General features: G+C 44.4%; 1 protein-coding gene across 1 annotated transcript in view; it reads left to right on the top strand.

Annotated features, from left to right (window-relative positions):
- The window catches only part of Stox1 (storkhead box 1), a 54,247-nt gene that overhangs the window by 31,259 nt on the left and 9,219 nt on the right, over positions 1–13,769 (top strand). The window lies entirely within an intron of this gene.

The raw sequence follows: 13,769 nt of genomic DNA, 5'->3' as shown, positions 1-13,769 counted from the left end.
TCTGCTGGTTTTTCTGGTCCTCTCTAGAGATCTAGGTGGCTTATACCTCATAATTCTGAGGAACTGTTGTTTTTAGGAATGCTTGAACTTTGGCTCGAACTTTATACAGTTTCAAGAAAAGTCAATTCCATAGAGGAGTGCTTTGACACTTGCTTATGAGCCACCTCTCCCTCTGGGTGTACTGAACTACTGCTTTGCCCATGGAGGAGAAGGTAGCTGCTAGTGTTCTTGGTTTGCTTCTGCAGGATGGAGGCTGTACAGTAAAAGTGAGCCAGTATGAGGACAGTGAGGGCATTGCCATTCTTGGCCTGCTGCTCTTGCCATAAAACTTCGACTTTATAGGTAGGGATATAGTTGAGGAAGAAGGAACGTAATTTTTCAGCTGTACGTCAGGAAAGCCAGAAGGAATAAGTAAACAAAGACAAACTGCATGGTATCTAGAGGCTGTACAATTGAAGTGTTGTACTAGAAAAAAATCATGTGACTACCCAAACAGTAAAATCCAAGACCACCTAAAATGAGCAAGGAATCAACATGGCCAACTAACTGAGACACTGCTAACTATCTTTGGCCGCATTGTAATGGCATTTCCATATCATTAGTCTTGCAAACTTGGCTGTCCTCATGCTCCATTTGATACATTAGTAAACCTAATTCCTGGGAAATGACATTCCTGGAGTTCCTAATCTCCCTAATAAGACCACATGATGAATGTGATCATCCAATCCATGTCTGTGAAGCCCAAACTTTACCATATATGTGCGTACATTTTGCGCTGTACTAACAATTTGCCTATGGATTTATCTATGGATTCCTTCTATGACAGTCACAGGAACCTGGAAACAATGAATAGAGGTCTCAATCTGGTCCCTCTATCTTGAGACCTCCCCAGCCATCACCACTAGCAACACTCCCCAGATATTTGGCCTGCTCACTTACAGTTGGAGAGGACTGTAAAGGAGGATTGAATACACTTGGTGGCTTAACCTTGATGGAGAACTGAGGGAAAGGGAGCCCTGACTTCTTGGTCACTCTGCCCAGAGGAGCTTATGTCCGGCTGAGCTGAAGCTACAGTCTGTGTGTGGCACTTGGCACAGACTCACTTTCTTCTTTTTCTTTTTTGTCTTACCAAGATTGAATAGCATTTCTTGACTATTTCCTCATTGGGTATGTACCCTTAGAGACTAACTGGTGTTTTTTACAGTATGCACCAGCTTTGTTTTGCTGAGGAGTGGGTCTGTCCAAGGAGTTCCTCATCCTGCCATTCTGCAGTGTGTGAAGATGAGGTGCTACTCTACTACATGAGGCTAGGATGATCATGAAAAACAGAGGGGAAAATACCAACAACCCTTTGGATCCGAGGATGGGTGCCCTACAGGCATGGGACTGACAAGCATCAATCTTCTCTGCTTATGCACAGGACCAAGTGATTGCCCTTTATCCCCTTGTCAGAGAGGGGGGACAAGCCTTTGCTGTTTGGAGAGGGGATGGACAAAGATCTGGATTCTTTCTCGACCCTTTTGGAATGTAAACACATCTCTGCAGGGGTCAGACACCAGCTTTGTGACCTAGAGATGTCCCCAAGGTCCTGGGTTCCTATTTTCTGGAAATACAACCACACAGCTCTAGAGTTGGGCAAGTCTAGCTATACCCTTGTAGCTGTATGTTCTAAGGTTATGTGCACCGAAATTTTCAGCCTATTTTCTGCTGCCTACCTTCTATGTATCTCCTGGGTTTCTCCATAGTGAGCTACTAGTAAATTTTCCATAATATGCCACTCCATTGGCCATCTAGTTCTAATCAGATCAGCAGGTGCTAGGAGCCAATCCACTCAGTTTCTCTCAATCAGACTGGGCTGGCTTTTGCCTGTAGAAGTCCTAGGGCAGGAAGAGGTCAATCCCATTGCATAGGTCTCAGCCTCAGTCTCCAAGGCTTTGACTTTAGTCAGTTAAACGAAACGCTTTTCCACAAGGAAAGCCTGTAGCTTCCCCAAGGTGAACAGGTTCAAGTCATATACCCAGGTAGAGCTGGATGTGTATGATTTACAGTAGGCCTTTGTGCTAGCCTCCAAGGAAGAAAGTATTCTTCTTGCTCTACTATGGATTTCCTCAAGTCTCTGATAACTGTCTAGTGTCCAGAGATAAGTTAATGGCCACAAATAATACCAGCAGGAAAAAAAGAGTACGTCATTCTTAGAGTTTCTGAGTTGGATGTGAGGCTGCTCAAGTGTTGCCACTTGATGGCCCTGGGTCCATGTGCTTACTTAGTAATGCTCCATAGCAGAGGAGTTGCTGGGAAGCAAATCAAATCCTTTCAGGCCAGGCATCCTGGGAGGTGAGTGGAACCACTCACTTTGAGTTCTCCAAATGTAACCTGAGAGAGTACAAGACTCGCAAGCTGCTACATGGAGGTGGTCTCCATCTAGTTTTCAGGCTATAGTTTTCCCTGGCTAATTCCCCACCCCCCCTTGGACAGGAAGCTCCCAATCAATCTTGATCTCCTGGGCCTAGTTAGAAACATACTGCTTTCCCACCAGCTAACTATCAAATCCATTTACATGCTTTGTGTTAGCTGCTACACAGGATTAAAGCATAAAGGCAAGGCATTCTTTATTCTGGTGTACCCTGAAGGTCACCAGGTGTTCTGGGTTCTGTAAAGAAAGGTGACTTAGCATTTAGTGTTTTCATCATTTGGACATGGCTTCTCTTCAGAATGTGGCCTGCTGGGCTGGGGTAGCTCAGAGGTGGAACACTTGCCTAGGCTTTGGCCAGGATCCCCACACCACCCCCTTTCACTGTCACCATCACCATCACCATCACCCAGCATACACTTTAGAATGCAGGTAAAGGGAGAAGAGGCAGCTCTGCAAAGGTCACTGCTCCGTGCACGCGCGCGTGCGCACACGCGCACACACACACACACACAGGAGCAGACCCTGTTATACAGGGCCAGAGGACTCTGAATTGTGACCACTTACTTTCTTTCCATCCATGGGTAAGTTTTGGGGGCTCTCACCTTCAGATCAAGTACTGCAGACTACTTTGTTTTTGGGTCTCTCAAGATCCTTTTCAGGCCATCCCAACTGCTCCTAGCATGCCTGCCTACAGTGTGGACTTCATGTTAGTGGAAAATGCAGTCCTTCTTGTGTGTGGTCAGCTGTCAGGTAGCAGTTTGCATTTAAAGCACTGACACACAGAGAGTAGTTTGGAAGCAGGGTTCCTGCAGGGAGGGGCTTGGGAGAGCAAGGAAGTGCTTTCCTACTGTAGCAGAAGGTTCCAGGTTGCAGGTTCTGAAAAACCTAGCTCAGTAATACTGTCACCTCATTCCCTGGGGTCTAGAGTTTCCTTGACTGGAAGGACACTTGCTATTTGCTTTTCCTCCACTGCTACCAGATCTGTGGGTCCCATTCCTCCCACTTGACAGGCTTGGTTCAGTCATCCTCCTTGCCTGTCACCCAGACCTTTTATCTAGAAGGTTTGGATAAGCTGCTTCATGGGACTTATTCCCACATTGAAAAGAGACTTATTTGCATTATCTTTTCCTGCATATTCCTGTTTCTTCCTTAGTGCTGGGATCTCTTTTTGTGTGTGGGCAGCCCCGTGTTTGGGTTTAGGGAGATTTTGTTCCTTTGGTGTGAGGATCATCTCATTGTGGCAGGTGAGCTGGAGTCCAGTTTAATCTGAACTTGAGCTCTGTAGGAATGGGGACCTTTCTTGGAGCTTTTGTTCACTGGGATGGCCTCAAAGGCAGATTATCATCTGCCTTCTGGAGCATGCGCAGCCCACTTGGAGCACTTTGGGCCACTGACATGTCAGTGTCTGTCCTGGGCAGGCCTATCAGCTCCACCATGTGATGCCAGCGTGGCCCACAGTGCTTCTGTAAAGTGACAGCTTTCAGAGCCTTGGTGGTTTGGGAGCTATGCCTGCCCTGCGCTGGGCACACTCATCATTGCTGTTGAAGTGAATGAAGATTTCAGCCTTTGTGTTTGTGAGGTTTTGTGGGGCTTTGTGGGTCAGGTGAATGAGTGAGCCATTTTCACACATCACATCAGGCTGCTCACAGGAAGGCATTTTCTCAGAATTTAACGTGACTCAGGGCTGAATCTCTCAAGCCCCTTTTGGGTAACCGATTTGGGATTACTCTTAGGAGAGAAGGAGAGCAACGTGGTGTCCAGGAGACTCATCCCGGTGGAATTCTGAGTTTCAAAGTTTCTGCAATAGACTTCTGCTGTCCTTTCCCTTTCCTCAACCATGCCCTTCTTTCTTGTCCTGCTCCTGACCCAGTGCAAAGTCTAGCTGGGTGATCAGCTAGCTGTGTGTGTGCTGACAGCTGCAATAAAGAGTCAGGTGCCTTTCTGGGTGCCTGTAACAGGAGGGAGGAAGGTGTGAGAGCTTGGAGTCACATTAGCAGCTGGTGATTGAGTGACCCCTGTGAGGTTCAGACAAGCCCAGTTTTAAGACTCTGCAAGCCAGAGAGGCCAAAACAGGAACTTCCAGATTACCATGAGGCCACCCAAAATTACCATCTGGAGCAAGTGCCTGGGCCTTCCTCACCTCACTCATTTACCTAGAAAGCCCATGTGGCACAGTCATCAGTTGCTCTGGGAGAACACCCTGCCCTGGGCATCTGGGTGTGATGCGGATCAGCTAAGTCCCCACCATTTCTGATTTCTTTCCACAGCTCCCATCCCCACAGAGGGTGGGGGCTATCTTTCCATAGTGTTGAGTGTGAGTCCTTCCTGCTCACTGAGCAGGGGTACCCTGTCTGATTTCAGCTTGGCAGAACAGAAACCACTATGGGCATTCATGTGCCATGCAACAGGGACAGCTTGTGAATCTAAGCCTTCCCCTTGCCACTGTCCCCCGTATGCCAGTGACTTTTCCTTGTGTGAGCCCGCAGAAGGGGAAAGCTGTCCCCTTCTCCTGCCAAGATGGAAGGGCATTAAAACAATTCTCCTTTCAGCTGTCAATCACAGCATGAGCTCTCTGGCAAGGGTGTCTCATCTGAGCTCATTAGTAAACGTAAGGGTTGCTTTTGATCAAGGCAGATGTCCTAAGATTGTACCTTGTCCTGGACTGTTCCTTTCCATGTTGTGTCGTTTTCTGCCTTTCCTTAGGCAAGAATATGAAGGCCCTTCACTGAGGCTTGTTCTGTTCCCACACCTAGAGATAGTTACAAAGCCTGAGTTTTTGCTAACTCAGCCCTCTTTGGTTCAAACTCCCCTTTTCTTTCCTCTGTGTAGGTGTGATCTCATGTCCGTATTACCAGTTTGGGTAGGAACTTTTTCTTTTCTACTTGTGCCCTTTCCTAATAGGTGACTTAAGAATGTTCTTGAATTAACAAATTGGAGTAAATCAGAAAGAGAAAGTTACTTGAGCGAGCACACACTCCTTTTTTTCTGGGCATTCTCATTGATAATGGAGAAGAAGATTCTATGGTCAGAGGAGCCTGGTCCTAAATCTTCTAGGTTAAATTTATGGCCACTGGCCGAAAATACCAGACACAGTCCATAGATCCACAGATGGTACTACAAGGTGAATGACAAGCCAAAATAAAAGGAAATTGGTGGCCATAAAAAGTATAACACTGTTTATATAAGAAATTACTAATTGAAAAAAACCAACCAAACAAAGGAGCAAAGCATATAACGAAGCCAGTAGAGCCAGGAAAGACCCTCTTGCCATAGGATATTCTATGGTAAAGAAGATACCATGGTCAGAAGGACCTCAGTCCTTTCTGGCTAGATGAGGCAGGGGGCTGCAGAACAGTATCCACTTTAAGATCCAGGTACTTTGTATATCTTGGCAAGAAGTAACTAAAAGGAGCCCAAGGGCAAAAGCAAGCCCAAAGTACAAGGAAGGATATGGCTGGGCATGATAATTCTAACAGTAAAAGAAAATGCTGGCACTAATTGGCTAAAAAAAGAAGGCAAACTGCCAACATAATCTCGTTTTTCTAGTGGCCTTCATCTTGCTTATGGAGGAGGCCTGTAGGTCTGCTTCTAAGGAAACCACCTTTTTCCTCAGAACTTTGGTGATGTCTTGGGTTACATAAGAACAAGTCTCCCAATCCTAGGAGTCTGTCTGCTCCTGTAGTCCAGGGGTATTGTAGGCTGTTTTCACTGGGCCCTGGGGGTTGAGGGCTGGGAACTGGTTGTTTAGGATTAGATTACTCTATGGCTATCTCACAGTGATTCTAGTTACCATTTTAGGATTGCCAGCTGCAGGGCCTGCCCTAGACTTACTGGATGTAACCAGGTTTTTCTAGTGAAGAGGTTTTAATATTCTTATTTGCTAATTAGAATCTGACCACGTGCTAAACATACTTAATTTTCTTTACAGTGTTTTTTTTTTTTTTTTTACAATTACCCCCTTTCAAAAGCGTATTTTCAAAAAGTACATCTTAACTCATCATTTCTGTCATTATAACTTAGAAATTAATAAATCAAATTCTTTTGGAATATAGCAAGAAATAAAATGATCCAAAATCTCTGGCAAAAAATCTGTTGCAGAAAATACATCAGACACACATGGCCTCAAATGTCTCGTCTATTTTGATGGTATTTGTGTTTTTCTATTCCTTTTCTGTTCCTGAGGCATTCAAGAAAACTGTGTAAACAGAGAGAGCATTGCTGTCTTCCATTCACTCAGTGGCCCACACTTTCTCTGTAACCTGTTCCCTGCTTTAGTTCCAGGGTCAAAGAACCAGAACAGGCCTGGACTTAAAGGAGCTCTTTAATTACTGCTAGGCATTTGAGGATAATGTCAAGAAGCTGGGATTCTCTTGTGAAATCTGGTTATATCTAAAACTTTCTGTGCATCTCTTCTGCTGAGAAAGTTGATTTCGCATTACAATAATTGAAGGAGTACAACAGTAACTAAAACAGACCATTGCTATAACTTGGAAATGCTCCCCACTTTGGTCACAAAGGTTCCCTTGTTCATGTATTCTGCTTTCTTGCACAAAGAAAACTTGATTTATGCACCTGAACGACGTATCTTAGCAACGGAGGTGAGGGAAATGTACTGAGAACCTCTAAGCTTTGTCTAGATAACGTTTTACAGAAGAGATAAAGCAATTTACCACATTTTCTACAGTACAATTTACATTAATTTACAGTACAGTTTGTATTAATTTTAAGGAATGGAAAGGCAATTGCTCTTCCTTGCTGGCAGTGGATTTATTTACTCTTAAAAGATACATCCTCACAGCATGGTTAAAATTAGGAAAAAAATTTAGGAGTTTCTTTGGACTTGGTAGTTAGGATATTTTTTAAATTAATTGTTTGGGGCTTAAAAATATAAAAAATTGTTTTTCTCCCATAGTTTGGGGCTTAAAATATATTTTTTTCATACATTTCTGGTTGTTACCTAAAGGTACGGTTTTGGGGAATAAAAGCTAACTTTTATTTTGAAAGAGTTAAGGAGATTCATGAGGTGAATATGGACTTCTCAGCTCCATGAGAAATTTGACTTTTTCCCCCTGATACAAGGAAACAAACTAAAGGGTTGAAGAAAAATATAAGTTCTTTTAGTTCTGGCTCAGGAGTAAAATGGAGATCAGAGCTGGCTTCTGTTTCACTGATGCAGAATGTGGTGTCAAGACAGGTGCACAAGGTAGTATCCAGACTTTCTCTGTGGTCAGTCATAGGCTCAGACCTTCACTGCTTCCCCACTACTGTAAGCCTAGCTCATCATTTAATGCTTCAGACTGTCTTGTTAAATGAAGTACCTGTTGTCCCTCTGCAGTGAGGATAAGGCAATCAAGATCCCATTGCAATTGAAAGAAAGTTTTCTGGGAGGTGAGAAAAAAAGTTTAAAAAATCATTGATTATAAACTAAACACATAAAATACTACAGAAGCAGAATATTTAAAGTTCTACTTGAAATTTATATTTTTGTTTGCTTGAAGAAGAAGGTGGAAGAGAAGTAAATGTCTGTTGCAGAGGTAAAAAAGAAGGGCAGAGATGGGGAGTGAGGCTTATTAGTTACCCGTAGCTCAGAGGTGGGATTTTAAAGTGGAATTTGAGAATGTGAATAGTCCAGTCATCACCTATCATCTAAGGAAAAGCTAATTGAGTAGCCATTCACCCTAACTTGTGTAAGCCAGCCTGTAGTCTTAAGAGTTTAATTTATCCAGTGAGATAGTCAGCCCCAAGCTGCAGAAGTACACCCTTCCAAGGACACAGATTCCCTCCTATGCTGGATGAAGAAGCTTAAGCAGGGGACAAAACAATGTGTAATGTCTGCTTAGCACTGTCCTAGTCACCGAGACACAAACGGTACTGTTAGCCACTTGACAGCTTTGGCATTAGCTCTTAACACACCTTACCCAACCCACCACCTTCTTCTTCCCACAACCATTCATTATACTGATCTCTCCACAGTCAAGGAGGGTTAAATGCAGGTCACAGCCACATTTTTTGCATCATGTAACTTCCTTCTGGTTGCAACCCCAAGGGCCACGTTTTAACCTTGCTTTTGTTTAGCACCGTAACCCTCCATCACACAGAACGCTCTATAGACTTGCTGTCTTCGGACATCCCCTGGGAAGTTGTTAGAAATGCAGCATCACAGGCTCTGAATCAAAATCTACATTACACTAGGCAAGATGTCCTGGTGATTCTCATATGTACTGAAAGATCTAGAAGCATGTGTGGCCATGCATTTCCATTCCCTATTGTCACCTGCCCTCTAGAAGCAAGGCTGAAATCATCTCCACACTCCTGTTTCCTTCAGGTCTGCTTTTTCCTATTTCTTTTAAAATAAAAAACCAAGACCTTTGCTGAAACCAGAAATCTTTCAGTATATCTCATTAGAACAAATCATTACTCAGGAAAGCAATATATCTAAAAGTCTCAGAAAAAGGAATATGCTGGGTGTGGTGGTGCTTACCTGGTCCCATCACTAAGGCATCTGAGTGAGGCGGGATTGCAAAAGTGAGACCAGCCTGGGTTACATAGTGAGACCTTGTCTCAAAAAATAAAAACGCTTCAAAAACAACTCATCCTGTACAGGATTAAAGATAGCAAAAAGTCATACACAAGAAAGCTGTGTTCCCACCAGCCTGGGGGAAAGGGCATAATTTCCAAATGCTGGTTCCCACATTCCTGAAACATGATTCTTTAACTTGCAGCACAAAGATCTCACTACTGACTCCATCTAAATCTTGAGCCATCTCACCTAAATCCACAGCAGCTTATAACCCACAAATGAGAAAACAGCAGAATATGTATGGTTCTCCCCTTCCTTCTCCGCCTCTGGCATAGGGGTGCTGAAGTAGGACCTTGGGATTCTTTCTCTGGCTCTACTTAGTTTTTGTCAAGCTGACTTGTGGAACATTGTCTTGCATTTATCCTTGATTATCAAAGACCAAAATTTGGTTTGTAGGTAGTCTTTGTGTCTGTATCTCTACCTCTCTAGTTGGAGGGTGCTTGGATTAGGGAATTGCAATGTTCAGAGTAGTCTATGATTTTATGCCACTGGCTACAGAGTAACTTTCTATAAGCTATCTGTGGTCCAGTTGTCTCTGCCAGGTCTGTGGACTGTGCAGCGTACATTTCTCTTCCATGGGCATCACTGGGAGGCAAGTGTGACTTGCCTGGTGACCTCATTCACAAGTTTAGCCGGTACCCAGAACTAGTTATTCAGTCCTGGAGTTGAACTCGGAACCTTGCACTTGATAGATGGACACTCTTAACACTTGTGTTTATGCCCTGCTAGCTTGGACCATAGTCCTTCCAGTCTCCCCTCCTGAGCAGCTAGGATTATAGGCATGAGCTATATACTTGGGCTTCAGGGAATTCTTAATGTTTCCTAAGCCTCCTGGATCTGGCTGTGTTATAGCCATCCTTTGCAAGTTACTGGCCAATGACCACGTGTCACTGGCCCTCCCCTCCCTGACACAGTGAGTGAAACCTCTTTGCTCTCATCAAGAGGGCTGCCATTGGCCACAGTAATGTAAATTAGCTCTCTAGCTAATGGAGTATATAGGCAGAGGGTCTTGAACCCTAGAATCAAACTTGGATGTCAGTCCTGGGGTTGGTTTTAACCTAGATAGTTCTACTTTGCTTACACCTGAGGTAGCAAAATATTGTCATGACATGGCCTTTCGTCTTTTGCTTGTATGGATTGGGTTCTCTTTTAGGATGGAGGACACATCTCTTAACTCTTGTAATTTGAAAGGTTTACATTTGTCTTCATCCTCTACCATTTTTAACCATCTATATCACTTTTTGGTGGTTTGTTTGTTTTTTGTTTTTGTTTTTAGAAAATTTCAGAAGCATCTGAATAGCTTGTGTGGTCAGTGTGTTTTTGCGATATCTATGACAGATATTGTGGCCTCTTTCAAAGGTCTCTGTTTCTTCCAAGGGCCAAGTGGTCAGCCAGTTCATCTCTGGTAGTGCCTTGAGGAGCTGTAAGGGCTAGATGCTGTGCAAGTAGAACAACCTCTTGAGGAAGGTCTGTTTGTCTGAATCAATTTCCTTGATTTGTACTTGGCACTTCATGATTGAAGTCCCTAAGAATGAAGTGAGCTTCCATAATGAGTTGGTCTTGGCTCTCCCAGTTGTCTGCTTCTGAGGAGCCAAAGCACTTGGGTGGAGGTTGCAAATCCCAAAGTAAGGGCTGAGAAACACCTCACTGATCCAGAGGCTCTAACTTTCTTTTCCTTTTCTATTTTCTAGTATACCTCAAGAATAGCTTCCCCAAAGCCTTTCCCCATCATTTTCTCCTCCCTTGCTTGTCCTTTCTCCAACTTTACAGAGATCAGATGACATTGTTGTGTGTGTGTGTGTGTGTGTGTGTAATATACATATATATTACACACACACACACACACACACACACACACACACATACACACCTGCTTTGTTCACATCTCATAAGTACTTTCCCATTTTAAAGTTAATTCCTCTAGCTGGCACTGGTGATAGATACCTGTAATACTAGCTGCTCAGGAAGCTATGATCTGAGGATCACTGTTTGAAGCCATCCTAGGCAGGAAAGCCCATGATACTCTTATCTCCAATTAACCATCAAAAAGCTGGAAGTGGAGCTGTGGCTTAAGTGGTAGAGTGCTAACCTTAAGTAAGAAAGGTGGCAGACAGTGCCCGGGCCCTGAGTTCAAGTCCCAGTACTGGCACACCTACTCTCCTCTCTCCCCCCACAATAAAACTAATTCCAGCCGGGCGCTGGGGGCTCACGCCTGTAATCCTAGCTACTCAGGAGGCTGAGATCTGAGGATCGCGGTTCAAAGCCAGCCCGGGCAGGAGAGACCGTGAGACTCCTATCTCCAATAAACCACCAGAAAACTGGAAGTGGCGCTGTAGCTCAAGTGGTAGAGCGCTCGCCTTGAGCTGAAGAGCTGAGGGACAGCACCCAGGCCCAGAGTTCAAGCCCCACGACCGACAAAAAAAAAAAAAACAAAACTAATTCCTCTACCTGAACCTGTATCCATTTCCCTGTCTCTCCTGTCTTACAGTTGTTTTTTTTTTGGCAGTGGGGCTTCAACTCTGGGCCTGGGGCACTCCCTGAGCTCTTCAGCTCAAGGCTAGATATAGCTCTACCACTGGAGCCACAATGCCACCCGGCTTTTTCTGTATATGTGGTGCTGAACAAACCCAGGGCCTCATGCATGTGAGGCAAGCACTCTACCACTGAGCCACCTTCCCAGCCCTGTCTTGTAGTCTTACTTTTATTGTTCCAGAATTGTTTTTATCACTTTTGCTAGTCTTTCCTTCTTCACATTCAAAGGTGCAGAGATTTAAAAACATATATGTACTTATTACCTGACTTATGTAACTGTAACCCCTCTGTACTTAACCTTTATAGTAATAAAAGAGCAGAACATACATCCACTTTCTTATTTCTGCTCTTTTCTGGTTTGTAATTGATTTCACAGTCGGGTGTCTTATACAAATGGCCTAGTTTTCTTTTTTCTCTTTTTGACAATAATGCCTATTACACTCAGGGCCTTGCTCTTGCGAGGCAAGCACTCCACTACTTGAGCCAGTAGAAGACTGATGTTTTTCACTGGGATGATCCTCATCCTCGCATGCCCTCCTCCTCTAATTGCTGAAACTGTAGAAAATGCACTGGCATCTAATGGGCAGAACCCAGGGATGTTGTTAAGACGGCCTACAATTTATAGGACAGCCCTTGTCAATGAAGAATTATCTGGCCAGTATGACCAACCACCTCAATTTTCCTGTCTTTCCCTGTAACCTCACTGAAAGACCCATGTCCCAGTAAAATCCTCAAGTCTTAGGTTATTAGGACTACTGCCCACCAAGTATCTGGTCTCAAATATCTGGTCTGAATAGCCTTGATCTAGAAGGAGAGTCTAATATCTTCACTTCTCATCAACTCCCTTCTCCTTTAATGTGACCTTTAGTTTCTTTGTTTTGTTTTGTTTTTTTTTTTTGGGGGGGGGTCCGGTTGTGGGGCCTGAACTCTGGGCCTGGGCGCTGTCCCTCAGCTCTTCAGCTCAAGGCTAGCGCTCTACCACTTGAGCCACACCGCCACTTCCTGCTTTTTTTTCTTTTTGCTTATGTGGTACTGAGGAATCGAACCCAGGGCCTCTTGCATGCAAGGCAAGCGCTCTACCACTGAGCCACCTTCCCAGCCCCTTTCTTTTTTTTTTTTTAACTTGAAGTTAATGATTTCTTTCCATTCAATGAATCCATTAACCTTCAACCTTTCTGATTCTACCAAGCATTGACTTGCCATTCAGTGTGTGTGTGTGTGTGTGTGTGTGTGTGTGTGTGTGTGTGTGTGTGTGTGTGTGTGTGTGTGTGTGTGTGTGTGTGTGTGTGTGTGTGTGTGTGTGTGTGTGTGTGTGTGTGTGTGTGTGTGTGTGTGTGTGTTGCTCTAGAGTTCAAATCCCCAGGGCCTGGTGCATGCTAGGTAAGTACTCTACTTCTAAACTATACCCCTAGTTGTCTCCTATCTTCCTAGTAAACATAGACAATATGGCCTAGCTTACATTTCCAGCCTTATTTTCACCTTACCCCTAAATCTCTCCAATCATAATCCTTAAATTCTGTCCAACCGGGCTAGGAAGATGGCTCAGTGGTAGAGCGCTTGCCTTGCATGCCTGAAGCCCTGGGTTCGATTCCTCAGCACCACATAAGCAAAAAGAAAAAAGCGGGAAGTGGCACTGTGGCTCAAGTGGTAGAGCTGAAGAGCTGAGGGAAAGCACCCAGGCCCAGAGTTCAGGCCCCACGACCGGACCCCCCCCCAAAAAAAATTCTGTCCAACCAGGGTATGTAGTCTTGTGTGTATTGTGTCTGTCTTACTAATTGGAAAATACATCTGGTCTTTTCTGTTTCAAATCTTTCTGATCATTCCAGTGAGGAAGGAGTATAATGGTGACAATACTGGACTAGGAGTTGAAGATCTATCTGTCTGTCTATCCATCCATCCAGTCCAATCTTCATTTGTATTTTTATGCTGGTACTGAGGCTTTTTTTTTTTTTTGCCAGTCCTGGGCCTGAACTGGGCCTGGGCACTGCCCCCGAGCTCTTCAGCTCAAGGCGAGCAATCTACCACTTGAGCCACAGTGCCACTTCTGGCTTTTTCTGCTTATGTGGTGCTGAGGAATTGAACCCAGGGCCTCATGCATGCAAGGCAAGCACTGAGCCACCTTCCCAGTCCTGGTACTGAGGCTTTAACTCAGGATCTCATACTCTTTCTTGCTCAACTTTTTTTTTTTCTCAAGGCTGGTGCTCTACCGCTTGAGCCACACCGCCATTCCCATATTTTTGCTGA

The sequence above is a fragment of the Dipodomys merriami genome, unplaced genomic scaffold, assembly GCF_024711535.1.
Source record: "Dipodomys merriami isolate MVZ:Mamm:240054 unplaced genomic scaffold, mDipMer1.0.p SCAF_14, whole genome shotgun sequence".
Lineage (NCBI taxonomy): Eukaryota > Metazoa > Chordata > Mammalia > Rodentia > Heteromyidae > Dipodomys > Dipodomys merriami.
The sequence above is the reverse complement of the archived record's forward strand: the minus strand, read 5'-3'. Positions and strand labels throughout refer to the sequence as shown.